At 35.0% G+C, this 14,038-nt stretch overlaps 1 protein-coding gene across 2 annotated transcripts in view; it reads left to right on the forward strand.

The window, feature by feature from the left end:
* LOC138710650 (cilia- and flagella-associated protein 298) overlaps positions 1–14,038 on the forward strand; it is a 429,392-nt gene that overhangs the window by 223,037 nt on the left and 192,317 nt on the right. The gene's annotated exons all lie outside the window — the stretch shown is intronic.

A 14,038-nucleotide genomic window follows, 5' to 3' on the forward strand; every position in this document is an offset into this window, starting at 1 on the left:
CTAAGTACACGCTTTGTCCATTACAAGTTATACCCTGACCCAGATGGGGATTGAACCCAGATTGCCACTGTAGTAGGGTAAGAAATCAATAAGAATCGCTCGGTCACAAATATTTATGTAAAGACCTTTCTAAATTCCTGCATCAATCGGGACAGAACAGAATAAGGTCTATAGACTTTTGTTACAGAAATACCCCAAACGCCTGTCTTCAGAGCCACCAGAAATCTGCCGGAGAACGACTTTTACTCTCTCTGTAAAGGAACATTAACTGATTCAGCTGCGACCGTCTAACAGCGATTATCTCAGTAAGTTCTCGCCAAGCTTAGACGACCTCACTCACACTACTCTGTTGACTCGTGCCTTACCAGAGCCTTTAGTTACAAGCCGGGGCATGGGTAGGTTTGGCAACGCAGAGTGGAGGCGGGAGATTTTAGAGTGATACTGTGTTTGCTCATTGCTTTCGTTATACGTAACGCGTATTTTTTCAATATTACTTCATGCACAAAGGTAAGATCAAGATTCAAAGTAGTGATGTAAATTATTACGGATTCGAAAATAGTGTTTTATTGTAATCAATTAGCTATACTTCAGAATACGGCGTAAGTAGGCTACTTACATACAAAGGCTGCCACTTAAAACAATTACAAAAAAAAACATGTTTTTATTGATAGTACGATGGTAAATAAATATATAAGATATTCCTTGCACAGAAAATAATAAAATCAATAATGCAATAAAGATGTAAGTTCCTACGCAGTATAGGTATTTGCAAAGAAACTCAGCTGAGCGACTTTATTGATACACAGCAGGCGAGATCCTACAACTCTCCCTTGAACAACATTTCTGCCGGACTACAAACCACAAGTAAGACTATAAAAATGCAGTTTATAAAATATTTAATGTCTACAGGAATGGTCAATCACTTTCTGTCATTATTAATAACAGTAAAAATTGTCAAAGATTGCACCCATATTATTTTCATTTACTGTCTTGTTTTTATCGCCAGCCACTTATAATTAAAAAAAATAAATACATAAAAACATACTTATTTTTTTATTGATGGTACAAGGGAAAATAAATAAATACTTAAAGAAATGTTACTTGTACCAAAAATAAATAAAATAATGACGTACTTTCGCAATACCCTATTCCAGTCAATTAACCACTATGTGGCTAGTAAATTGACAATGTTTTGCCGCTTAATGTTGTTTCACCTCTGACATGAAAGGTGCAGCATATCATATGCACTTTAATTTCATGTGATGTCGTGCTTTTCTATAAATATTTCAGATGTCCAGGAAGCCAGTTTTAGTTTGAACCTGGCCAGTCACCATAACAATACTGTTATCCTAAATTATTTGTTGTAAACTTTTAAAAATATAATTTTAAATAAATATAACTACAGAAAACAAGCTAAGAATGTGAATTATGCAAATAGGCCTAAAATAAAATGCAAACAGAAGAAACTATTGACATTCCTATTATAATAAAAGTATGAGGATGTAAATACAGTTAAGCCAAGTAAAACAATCTATGAAAAAATGAAAACACAACCCTTCAACATAATACGTAACAAAACTGCAACATTTATGGGATCACAAACAGCTGTTTACAATGACTTTGAAAACCAACGGCGTAACTTTATTGATATAGCTGGCGAGACTAGAATTCTGATACACACAAACCACAAATAAGAATATAAAAATGTGGTTATACAATATTTAATATTTAATAGAATAGTCAATTACTTTGTCATCCATAACCATAAAAATTCCCAAAGACTGCAACCATTTTATTTTCATTTATTGTCTTCTTTTTTATCACCAACACGCATTTAGTTTATAATACATCAACAATTAACGTTTGGTACGACCGTAAACCTAATTCCATCGACACACACTTATATTGTAACATTAATTTACATTGAAAATCGGCATTAGCACAAACGCGTGTACTGTATGGTCAGCCTCCGGGTGACAGTTAAATACAGTGTTGCCGACGTATGGCCCCGGCTTGTAACTAAAGAAGGCTCTGGCCTTACCCAAAACATAACAAATTCATACCGTGCATGCCTGTTAGTTATGCAGTGTTGTCACATTATGAGTCTGAATTAGCAAAGCCGCTGGGCTGAGGCAAGTATAATGTTTTTTTTTTTTTTTTTAACAGAGAAGTTAGTAGTTGTCTCTTGCGGCAAGATAAGCTGACCTCTCTACTCGGGCTGAGGCCGTCTATGTTTGGCAACGCTGTTATAAAGCAATTCTGTTATCGGACGGGCTAAATGCATAACATAAACATCGAGATCATGTTGACGTGTCTTCTTTGACTCCTTTCCTCTGAGCTGGGATCGTCTAAGTTTAGCGAGTACAATACATTTAAATACATTGGTATAATTTTCTCTTTTCCTACATTTCAGATTTCAAAGAAATTTTTATCACACACACTTAGAAGTGGTAGAAGGAGAAGGAATAGGGTTCCTTTAAATATTATGGCATTGGGGCATATTTGAATTCTTTAATAATTTCAAAATGTGTTTTTGTCATAAAATGAAATGTATGTCAGAATAAATTTAATATTTTTCAATGAATCTGACAGGATAGTAATATTATTCAACTGGTAAAATATTAAAATAGCCTGAAATTTCATAAGTCTATCTGAAACAGTTTCTCTACAAAGTGTAATTTATTTATACATCCGCCTGTCATAACAGATGACCATATAGGTCAGGAAAAAAATTAAAAAAATGCATATTTGGAATATAGAGAAAAATCAACTTGGAAAAATACGTGTTTCGAAAACAACGTTTGAAGTTAAATGAGTATGAGTCATTATGGCGCCACGATTTTAGTAAGCGCATTTATTGAATAAAATTTTCTCCGAATACATAATTTCTATATAAAATCCTTCAGAAAAAATACTCTTTAATAAAAGCAAATACAAAATAATGCAAGTTTCGATTTTGTTAACGACCAACTTCCCTTAAATAATCCACAAGTTTCGCGCCTTGTTCCCACACCGAACCTTGAGATTTATTGATGATAAACTACCTGCATACCATTACATTAAAATCCACATGAAATAAATGTTTAATATTTTTACGAGATAATTTAAACAGCTGAAAACATTACTTCCTATGATTAATTCAAAATGAACAAAGGATTAGTTTGAAAATTCAGAACGACGGAAACAAAACATAGGCCTATCCATACATAACCGAATATGGAGATTATGCATGTTACATAATATATGAAATTAATAGACTACTTACAACAAAATTTTGAATTACGGAAAAATAAGTAAGTCTCGCAGAACAGTGCATGTAACGAATGCAGGTACCACTATCAATGCCGTGTTCCACAGACGATGAGATAGAATCATAAGCATATGTATCATACTATAGTTAATCATAACCGTATTGTGTCTGGTTTACCGAAACTGAAAATGTTATGGAAACTGAAATCAATAAAATTTTTTTCGGAAAAAAATGCGAAATGCTTTACATAATTATGAAAGAAGATAGACATGCCCTTTATATCACCTGAAGAAGTACTTTTTATATTCACATGGAGACCATAACTCAAGAGCGTCAATTTCTGACTTGCGTCCTTTTTACCGCGCACCATAGATATATGAGATTAAATGATTGATCTAAAGATTGGTATCTTTTATTGCAGATATAATCTATGCAGATACAATTCTATCTGTAAATATCTCGTGCTGTCAAAATTCATATCTGGAATTTGATAACAGTAGCCTATATAGAATGTAATTCAAAAGCCACTTCAATTAGAACTTTAAAGCATCATAAATATGTAATATTTGAAGTAAAAATATCACTGTGTTGAATAAAGTATGGGGTTTTTCATTTTTGTTACTTTTTGCATTGTCATAGTTAACCATTTTGTTGATTAATACATGAATGATTTTATTAGTATTGCTACCAGCATTTCTGAATTTCAATCCATGGTTCTATCATTAAATTTACTGTTAGGATGCAGCCGGTTCAATACTATTATGAAAGCAATAGTAGTCTTTCTCAAGAGATGACAGAATGTACAACGCTTAACAGTTTAACAGAAAGCCCATGCGCCATTTGTAATTACGAGGATTTCAGGAAGCTAGTTCTGTTGCTGAGAAGGAAAAATTTGGAAGACCAAAGGTAATCAATGATGTCATTGCTGTTAAGGTGCTTGAGACAAGTATTGAAATAAACATAAATATTAATTATTATGGATTAGTAGAGATAGTCATGCGCCCATGCTTAGTTATAGCACACTTTGTGGAATTCTAACAAAACAGTTTAGATTATACCCATGTAAACTAAAACCAGTGTTCATACTCAAAGAAAATGTCAAGCAGAAAATATATGATTTTGATTTATTTATGCTAGCAGATTCAACTTAATAATCATTGACTGAATAAAGTTTTCTGGACAGACGAAGCACACTTCAGTGGAGTTAATACACGTAATTGCAGAATTTCATATAAAATGACAACCAGGATTTAATTCAACAATGTCCTCATGATTTGAAACTCATTGTATGGCGTGATTTCACTTCGCAATTCATCATTGGTCATATTTCTTGAAGGAAACAACAATGGAAAACTGGGAGCGCTCGTTCATTATGCTGTTGAACTTCCGAACGTGGACGGACGTACAGTAGAACCTGATTATGTTTGTTACTCAGTTACACGCAGTTCTAATTGGTAAATACTTTTGCAAAGGTTGTTGCAAAATTACATTTAATTGCATATAAATTAATTATGAATTGTATAATTGATTTGTATATAATTACCTCTTGTAAGCAATATATATATTTTTTAAATCGAGTTTGAATTAGTTTGAAATATACGTATTTTAGTTCCTTTCATACGTAATAATATTTCAACTTCACACTATTTGCCTTATGACTTTGAATACCTTCTAATCATTTCTCACAATCCTTAAGGTCATTTACGGAATACGGGGAACATGTGGGCTACGTGACAGTGTAGACAGTGTCTTTCTATATCAGTGATCAACTGATCACTGCTCTTCAAAATATATATTTATTCCTGAAAAAAAAAATTCGCGTTGAATAGATCTAAAGTAAATTGGCACAATAGTTAGATCCGTTCGAGCGCTTTACAAGGATATAGAACATGAATGTGTTACGTCAATCGGACGCCGAGTTAATTTCAGTGGAATGCTCCATTTTCGAGTGTCGCTCGGAGAAGAAAGGGCGACTGCTTTGCGTGTTGCCGCTACGGGATTCCTTTTTTTAAAATCCTATTGTAGTGTCATCGTTGTAAGTCCACTACTTTAAAAATTATAGCGGCTTTCACTATACTATTACTTACGTTTATCGCATAGCCCGAAGTGCACCCGAGTACATAGAAGTAGTTCTACGTCAAGAAGTTTGAATTCCATAGTAGATGATTACAAAATGAATATATATCTATAGTAAGTGTAAGTGTGAAGTGTGTTGCGTCAGTGAAGTGTGTTGTGTAAGTGAAGTGTGTTTCTGTCAATGAAGTTTTATAGTTAGCGGCAGTGCAAAGTATTTGAACAGTGAAATGTTTTTGAAGTGTTAGTGAAATCAGGATACAATCAATGAAATGTGTCGTAGTGCCAGTGCAGTGAGTGAGTTGTCAGCGAAATGAGTGTAGTGCTGAAAGTACTTGTGAATGTATGAACATATGATACTCGTGGGTTTTAGTTCGAACTTAGGGTTAAGACACAAATTAGATTTACGTTAAATGTTCTTTTAAATAGATAGATGGATTTATTGAGTAATATTATACATACAGATTTTATATTATCATAATTTTCTCTAAAATCCAATGCAAAAAATGTTCTTTTAAGTGATCGTGCTTCATTTAATGTATGATGCTCCCTGTTGTTGTTGTTGTTATTATTACTTACTTACTTACTGGCTTTTAAGGAACCCGGAGGTTCAGTACCGCCCTCACATAAGCCCGCCATTGGTCCCCATCCTGAGCAAGATTAATCCAGTCTCTATCATCATATCCCACCTCCCTCAAATACATTTTAATATTATCTTCCCATCTACGTTTCGGCCTTCCCTAAGGTCTTTTTCCCTCCGGTCTCCCAACTATGCTCCCATTTTTTCTCCATTATCTGTCGAATACAAAATATCTGATCTATAGTTGATCTATTACGCCTAAAATCACACTGATGATCCCCAATAATTTCATCTACATATAGAGTTAATCTTCTCAAATGATATTCGACAAAATTTTATACGACGTCAACAAAAGTGATATTCCTCGAAAGTTACTACTATTTGTCTTGTCCCCCTTCTTAAAGATAGGTACGATTATGGACTCCATCCATTTTTCTGGTACAATTTCCTTTTCCCAAATAGGAAGTACAAGCTTATAAATTTCGCTAGATAATGCGCTTCCACCCTCTTGTATTAATTCTGCTGGAATTTGATCGATACCTGGAGGCTTATAATTTTTCAGATTTTCTATCGCAATTTCGACTTCTGAAAGTGTGGGTTCGGGTATAAATGGCTCAGCAGTTTGTATTTGAATTTCGTCCCGATCATTTCTATTTGGCCTATGTATATTTAGTAGTTGCCCAAAGTAGTTTTTCAATCTGTTCAGGATTGAATGAGAGTCTGCAAGCAAGTCACCATTCTCATGCTTGATCACGTTTACCCGTACCTGATATCCATTCTTAAATTCCTTTATGCCCTTATGTAAATCTCTAATGTTTTCATTTTTACTATTTGTTTCTACCTCATTCAGTTTTTCCTTCAAGTAATCTCTCTTTTTATTCCTAAGTGTATGATTTGCTTCCCGTCTTTCTTTGAAATAAGTATCTTTATTCGCCTCAACTGGATCCTGTAAGAATTTCAATTTTGCCTGTTTCCTCCTTTCTAATACCATGCAGCAATCTTCATTGAACCACGGTTTCTTTTTATTAGTTTCACAATAACCTATGCTCTGTTCAGCTGCAATTTTGATATTATCTCGGATATTTTCCCACACGCTATTAACATCTAACTCTTCCTCAACTTCGGAACTTGCTAATATGGCAAACCTATTTGAAATTTCGACCTGATAATGTTACTTAGTTTTCTCGTCCTTTAATTTCGAAATATTGAATCTTCTAATATTAACTTGTTGCTCCATTCGCTTGGCTACTGATAGTCTTTCTCTTAGTTCTCCAATTACCAAATAATTGTCAGAATTACAGTCTGCCCCCCTGAAGGTTCGAATGTCTACTATACTAGTATGTCTTCTTTTATCTATCAAGATGTGATCTATCTGGTTATGTGTCAATCCATCTGGATATTATTATTATTATTATTATTATTATTATTATTATTATTATTATTGATTGTATTTTTTATTAAATGTGTTTATTATTGTCATTATTGAGTGCAATTAGTTACCATTGCCACCGGGTGTATACTCATTTGCAATGTTAATACATGCATAATATTTGTTTACATCCGTAAATTACTTATCTTTTATTATAAACCATCAAGCCATTAAATTATGACAAGGAAGCTTCCAAAGGAAGCTGTAACACAACACAGAACTCAAGCATGTCTCGGTAAGTCGTGTCAATCTCTTTAGGTTTGGCAAAGAAGAAGGGACCTATCACACGGTATTTCATTAAGCTACACCAGACATTAATTTTGGGCGAATCATGTTCGTGTTCAAACAAAACAGGCGGATTGTCGCTTTCCGAGAGACTGCTGTTGTGTCTGTTGACATTTCCTGATATGTGGGAAGTTGACTCGTCAGAGAAACACATATGATTTAAGTACAAATTGTGTTCGTCAGTTTTCTCCAAAACATAAGACAGACTTTTGTCTTTATCGTCGAGCATGGTCCGCTGTGTTATTTGAATTTTGTATGCTATTGTGCAAACATTGTGAACCGTACTGCCATGAAGCTGAAGTTAGAACCAGCTTTTCTGATCGATTTTCTTGCGCTTTTTGTAAAGCAGGTTCGAATACGTTCAATGTTATATTCAGAAATTTTGTTTCTTAGAATGCTTACCAGTTTTCGGCAACAAGCTTCCTGTTTGCTTGAACTTTGTATCCTAAGCTATTATTCTCATATAGTTAAGAATGAAATGTGTCTTTGAAGATAGTTTTTTTTTTTTTGACGAAATCGGCATTGTGTATGCTTCACAGTCTTTGTTTCTGCTAACCAAAGAACACGAAATTTTGTCCTCAAACGTCCACAGTTTGTTGTTATTTATTCATTTCTCAATCTGCTTGACAACCATTGTTAGAGTCACCTGCGTGTCTCAGTCGGTTAAGGCGCTTGCCTGCCGGCCTGAAGTTGCGCTCGGGCGCGTGTTCGATCCCAGCTTGGGCTGATTACATGGTTGGGTTTTTTCCTTCGTTTTTCCCAACCGTAAGATGAATGCCAGGTGATCTATGGCGAATTCTCGGCCTTATCTCGCTAAATACCATCTCACTATCACCAATCTCATTGACGCTAAATAACCTGATAGTTGATACAGCGTCATTGCATAACCAACTAAAAAAACATTGTTAGATAAATTGCAAGATCTGCACTAATAAACCTAGGTAGATTTATTTCTGTTTGGCGTAAATATTTTAAGTTATAGCCAATTATTTTATTGATGTTTCAAGCAGGTTTCGGTGCATATGTTGCAGGAGCGCATTGATGTTCTGAATTCCAGTTGTAGGATGCAGCAAGCCCACACGAACTCAATTACGTTACTTCAGAATTTTCATATAGGCGAGAAATGACCGAAGAATTTTGACTTGAGCGTCTCATTCATAAACAGTGTTGTTTTATGTGCCGCACATAGATGGTAGGTGCCTTTCAGGTTTACTTCCTTCCGAAGGAAGCCACGCTGAGGATTTTTATCACCTTTAAAATTCAATTTCCTACATCCGGGTCTGAACGTCTGAACCCATGAACCTGGGATATAATAGCGAACGTAATAACCGACAAGCATAGCAGTCAATAGACTATAGAGGACTGCGTTGCAAATGTGTACGACATACTTGAATCACTTAGTCTTAGACGTCACGTCGAAATATTCTGTGGATCTCGGGAATTTTGAAACTTAGCGAGGTGATATACAATTGATATGGCCCCTCAACTTGTGCCATTCGTCGTGTAATTTTGGTTTTCTGCAGAATGATGTCTTGTAGGGTATTTTTGAACGCATGTGAACTCGCCCTTCGCTTGACCCAGTGGCCCGCTGCACGTGTGATTTATATAGCCAGGCGTCCTGACGTCTGCTGGCGTGGATCGATTCTCTTGTGACGTCAGGCGCCAAGTCATTTCTTTGTCTGTTTTTATATTCATTGTTTCACGTAATGATTTTAGAACTGAAAGCCGATTCGAAATTCTTGAGGTGAAGTAAAGAATATGTAAAGCAACTATCGCAATATTTTTCACATAATACACCAGCCCTTTTGTGAAGGAATCTTTGAACTTGAACTGATTCCACAAGGATCAAAGAAAGTGTAACAGTTATATGAAGAAGACTGTGAGTTTTTCAATCGAGTTTTGAGATTTAATATCTTTGCATACTTACAGGTTCATTATCAGGTCGTATTATTCAAGATCTTGAAATGTTACCTACTCTCTTTGTGTCCTATTTTGCTGGCTAAATTCAGAAGCACATTCCTGATTATAGGTCCTATAATAGTTATGAAATGCTTGAGATATTAAGTCTGTATCTGTGTTGCTGACTTGCGACTTCCATACCTTGCCACCAAAGAAGTTAAAATCTGATTAGGGCTTGCATTATTTTCTACAATTATTGTACTCCATTAAAATAAAAAAGAAATCAACGTACATAACAGACTGTAATCGTTGTGAATGATATTACTGCTTATGTATGTATTTAATTCGTCTTGCCGATACCTCAAAATAGATGCCCCTGACGAAGGTTTCAGTGCCTTACAAGGAGATTAGTTACGCTTATAGTCTCATACATCACTTAATGTGCAAATAAGGTATTACTAGGAAGTGAGAGAGGAGAAATTTGGTCCAGGGGCTCTAATTTAGGCTTGGAGATCTTAAACGCGTCAGAAAACTCCGATACGACACGTAGGGCTTAAAGACTCTTCCATAGAACTAATTTTACGAATTTTTGCGTCCTGAAAAATCCATCGACCCAGGCGGATTTAAACCCGCAACCCTAGGGTCTAGAAGAGAGTTATTAATTTTTATAAACATACATAAATTAAATCATTTATTATGTACCAAATAAGAAGGTGAACTTTAGTTTTGTGGATTGAAGATAAAAAGGCTTTCTTTATAATCACCAGTGAGATATACAATTATCGTTTCATTTATATATATATATATATATATATATATATATATATATATATATATATACATATATTGTATGCTTTAAGTTTATATGTTTAATTTTTGCTAGTTGTACGTATATTGTAATAGATTATTATTATATTTTTTTTTACGGAAATTGATTCGAATAGATTGACTCGCAGATATAGAATATATATATAAAAAATGCTCAGTAATTTATAAGAAATTGCTGTACACTGGCAGACACGAATGCAGTACAATCAAAACCACTTTTTTGATGTCCGAACTTTCACGAAATTCATAAATTTGCATTGCTCAGTTCATATTTTTTGCAGTTCTTATTATTAGCTAGTTTTCGTTCCAGTTTTCGTTGGCTACAGTGTTCTCAATTGACGGATGAAAACCCAAATTATTCTTTAACACTGAATCTTAGTGAGAACTTATAAATCTCATATAAGGATGTTAATTATTCTGTAATGTGTTGAATTTTGATATATTTTGTATATTTTAGTGTATTATATGGGATTATCATTGCATTTATACCTATACTGTAATTTAGCCTATGTTTCTAATATTCCAATGATATAAAATAATGATGATGGTGATGATGATGATGATGATGATAATAATAATAATAGTAGTAGTAGTAGTAATAATAATAATAATAATAATAATAATAATAATAATAACAATAATCGTCTGTGGACTCATGTTGGCAGAAATTATGTGGTTACTCCAGGAAGCCTTCGCCATATGAATGAATCGTATAGTGTCTTTTCTGTTGTGGGAATGTGGCAATTACAGATGAACAAAACTAACTGCCGCTCTCGCTCGCTGTGTTCGTTGCATTTGTCTCTCGAGTCTCGTCATTCTCGTGCGCTTCGAGTTTCGCTCGTCATTTTCGAAATAGCACTTGGTCGGTGTGGAAAGATTTCATAACTTTGAATAACATACATCATTGAAATAAATACTCGTAACATTATAAATGTTTAAATAAGACAAAAAGACAAAACAAAACAGTATCTTAGTTATCAAAATGTTCTGATTCTATTATTTGATATGACCTATGTTTATGTAAATAGAAAAAAAAACAATTCTCAAATAAATTTGTATTTCTAAGAAACTTAAAATATAATGTTAATATGTTTTTACTTGAGGTTGCACACTTGATCTGAATAATATGAAAATAAAATTCCTAGCCTTTTAATAAGGGCCTAGTAATTAAATAAAGATTGAGGAGCGGCTTATTATACACTGAAAGGTAGAGATGTTTCAAATAGGCTGCTTGGTTGTTCATACAAATATAACAGTTGCCAAAGTAGATAGAAGTTCAGTCAGGTATAAACAACTGTGGCGATTCAAGGCTGCTTGACGTTCGAGACTTCGAGAGTGATCAATCTCGGCGTCTAGAAACACTCACAAGCAGTCTTTACGTCAACGACTCGACGTATAGAACATTGCCGTGCGGGTTTTCGGCTTTGCGGGCGCTGCTAGTCTTGCTTTCCCGATCGTTGTTCATCTCCAATGGCAATATACTCGTAGTAGTTTCCCATCACTTTATACACCGGCGATAGTATGTTTATGAACTATGGAGAGTGAGAACCAAAATTGATTCGTGTGTGAAAATTCACCTGCGTTGTCATCCTGCTGCATCTAAACATAAGCTCGACTAAAACAAGGTTGAACAGACTGTGAAGATTCTAAGCTGAAATGTTACATAAATAAAATGGAGTTGAAAAAGCTGTCTGCACAAACTTTCTAGGGTAATAGGAGGGATAAAATAAGCATTTTGTTACGTAAACATTGATCGGAATCGCTCACTTACTAAGTTGTGTATTTTACTCTGACTTTCAAGGTCACCGGGCCTGACACCGTTGGATTTCTTCTTACGAGTGTAGGGCTTACATATGAAACGTATTTAATGATATTTGTGTGGTGCAAGAGATGTATTTTATTGCGTCATTGCGTAAGCTGGAACAATCATCAGAAAATGTTAGCAATTCCGAATGCATTTATAAGGCAATTCCTGTCGCGTCGGTCACAGCATTTGTATTAAAGTTGTGACCATACTCTGGAATATCTCCTCCGGTATGCTATAAAAGAATAAGTGGTTATTGCATGGGTGTCCAAACGCCTATAGAACCAGGAGATATTACACGTCAAGCATGCTCTGCTAAGGTCAATAACTTTCCGTATAAAATAGGAAAAAAAGGACCTTAAAGAATATGCGCTGCGCGTTGCTTACGCCAGGGGTTACCTCGTACGAGTTACAATTGGACGTCTATGGGTTATTGGTACTGTTTCGGTTGTTATTCGTTATGATAAAATACAAAAGTACAATCGCTTTATCGATCTATAGGCCTATTATCATAAGGAAGTAGTTTTGAACCGAACTGTCACCTGAAATATTTATCCAAATATTTTTTTTCTTCTTACATAACCTCATTTTTTAGAAGATAACGAATGATATAAATGAAGATGTTCCTAGTACAAATTGCGAATATTGTGAAGGAGGCTGTTAAATCAATAACACATTCATATTTCTTTAGAGGCTGGCATAAGAATTCATTTCATAACTTTATGTTGTTCTAGATACAACTTTTATCGAGGAAGTTGGTGTAGATCATAATCCATATGTGTGGTATACAGAAATTGTTAGAAAAATTATACCTAACACATAATACCATTTTTGCTATTTGTTTCAGACAGCTGTTTAAAATTTAATTGTTGTAATGTTTGTAGAGTTCTGTTAACCTCTACTGTACGGTGGCTCAGTGCTAGCGAGCTGGGCTTATAAGCCAGGGGGCCCGGGCTCAAATCCCGCTTCACCTTGAATTTACAACTTGCGTTGGGCAAGCTCGGGGTTCGGGCAACACAGGGATTTTCTCCGGTTACTCCGTGGCATTCCAACAATTTCTACACTACCACCACCACCACCACCAACAACAACAACAACAACAACAACAACAACAACAACAACAACAACAACAACAACACCACCACCGCCACCATCACATCATGATTGGAGCGCAACGTTTGGTCGCCGACCCATTGGAAACAGATTAGCAATATGCAGAGTAATTATAGCTTAACAGCACGCTGCAGGTTTAATATATTCAGTTTCTCATTACTGCAGTGAAGTATGAGAGTATCTTGATAGCCGAGTGGACTCTCAGAGCATTTCGTTTATTATGCTAACGCTAAACTATTCTTAGGCTGATCGAAGCTGTCGACTTCTATAACAAATTTAATCGTACGATTACGTCATAAACAACTCTCCACCCATCCCACTTCACAATCAAATTCGGATTGCGTATCAGGGAATAACGTAGTGACTATTCAGAAAGAAAGGAATCCTAAGCATTTGAAAGTTAACTTTCTGGTGGGAGAATTTGAAGTGAATGCTTTAGTTCGAAAGGATTAATTAATTGTGCCATTTTCAAAACAGAACAGACAAAGAATGTTGCATACAGAAACACTGAAACAGCAAAATACACAGTAGAAATGTACTTCTCAAGAAAATGCAAAACAGATCTTCTTTCCTTAAAAAATATTGTTGGTACTGCTCGGTCACTGTTACGACTTGTACAACATCATGTTTTTAGTTAATATATTTTTTATGTCGAAAACTTCACTTTAAGGCAGTTGTCGTCAGCAATGGCTGAATTAGGTAAAGGATAAGCGGTGCCATCCCATGTTCCCCGTCGTGCAGCAGAAAGGGATAGAGAGCATACCTGCTAACAGCTAC

The sequence above is a fragment of the Periplaneta americana genome, chromosome 12 (genome assembly GCF_040183065.1).
Source record: "Periplaneta americana isolate PAMFEO1 chromosome 12, P.americana_PAMFEO1_priV1, whole genome shotgun sequence".
NCBI lineage: Eukaryota > Metazoa > Arthropoda > Insecta > Blattodea > Blattidae > Periplaneta > Periplaneta americana.